This window comes from Colobus angolensis, unplaced genomic scaffold, assembly GCF_000951035.1.
Source record: "Colobus angolensis palliatus isolate OR3802 unplaced genomic scaffold, Cang.pa_1.0 Scaffold134, whole genome shotgun sequence".
Taxonomy (NCBI): Eukaryota; Metazoa; Chordata; class Mammalia; order Primates; family Cercopithecidae; genus Colobus; species Colobus angolensis.
The window spans coordinates 1,832,801-1,834,359 of record NW_012114422.1 but is presented as its reverse complement, the minus strand read 5'-3'; the positions used below and the strand labels follow the sequence as shown (position 1 = coordinate 1,834,359).

Sequence of the window (1,559 nt, the reverse complement as noted above, 5' to 3'; positions counted from 1 at the left end):
GCCTCCCAAAGTGCTGGGATTACAGGCTTGAGCCACCGCGCCCGGCCAGAAAAACACCTTTAAACAACCAAATGACATGGGTTAGTAAAGCTGTATCTTTTAAGCATGAATGGAGTGTTTCCTGGGGCTGCCAAAAATTTTGAGTTACACTGGCTAACCTTATTTTTTCATATTCATGTACATTATGATTCATTGAAGAGGGTAAAGCTGTTTAGCTATCATAAGTCTAAGTCCAATTGTTTAATGTTTTCTAATTCATATTTAGAGTAAACCCTGGCTATTCATTTTTAGCAGCATGTACTATTCTCTCTTATTAAACACCGAGAAAAAGCATGATCATATCTAATGAAATTAATGGAGTTATGCCTGATTTTATTGTTTGATTTATTGATTAGTAGGAGTGCATTTTATTTATGTATTTTTATTTATTTTAGCAACTTTAGGGGTACAAGTGGTTTTTGGTTATGTGGATGAATTGTATAGTAATGAAGTCTAGGCTTTTAGTGTACTTGTCACCTGAATAGTGTACATTGTACCCAATAGGTGATTTTTTTTCATCCTTCACCCCACTTCTGAATCTCCAGTGTTCATTATAGCACCCCACATGCTCCTGTATACCCATAGCTTAGCTCTCACTTATAACTGAAAGCATGCAGTATTTTTCTGTTCCTGAGTTCCTGCACTTAGGATAATGGTCTCTAGTTCCATGCAAGTTGCTCCAAAAAACATTATTTTATTCTTTTTTATATCCCTGATTTTTATACTTGGTTGTATTTAATTATTTCCAAAAGTTGAACAACAGAGTTTTATATATGTCCACATGTTAATGGAAAGCATGTAGTATTGTTTATTATGCTCCTTACTTCATAAAAGCTTAGAATTTCAGGTGTATATTACATTGCATTATTGTAAATTAAGTAATGAGAAACAGAGTAAGTAATGAGAAACTGATTTATTATCTTGATTTTAAGGTGTGTGAATGCACAAAACAATCACACTGGGTTTAAATAATATTGGCTGCTTTTTGTAATCCCATAATTTTTTTTTTTTTTTTTCCTAAGACAGAGTCTCACTCTGTTGCCCAGGCTGGAGTGCAGTGGTGTGATCTTGGCTTACTGCATCCTCTGCCTCTCAGGTTCAAGCAATTATCATGCCACAGTCTCCCAAGTAGCTGGGATTACTGATGTGTGCTACCACGCATGGCTAGTTTTTGTATTTTTAGACAAAACAGGGTTTCACCATGTTGACCAGGTTGGTCTCAAACTCCTGGCCTCAAGTGATCTGTTCTCCTCGGCCTCTCAAAGTGCTGGGATTACAGGCATGAGCCAATGCGACTGGCATTGGTGAAATTATGGTGTAAACCCATAATTTCTCAGTGGTTTTCATGATGTAATTTTTTTTAAGAGATGGGGTCTCGCTTTTGTCTAGCCTGGAGTGCAGTGGTGAGATCATAGCTCACTGCCACTTTGAATTCCTGGGTTCAAGTGATCCTCTGGCCTCAGCCTCCCGAGTAGGTGGTACTACAGGTGCATGCCACTATGCCTGGCTAATTTAAAAAA

The 1,559-nt window shown here is 37.5% G+C and overlaps 1 protein-coding gene across 2 annotated transcripts in view; it reads left to right on the top strand.

Moving 5' to 3' along the window:
* Window positions 1-1,559, top strand: part of EXOC6 (exocyst complex component 6) — a 214,699-nt gene that overhangs the window by 80,879 nt on the left and 132,261 nt on the right. The window lies entirely within an intron of this gene.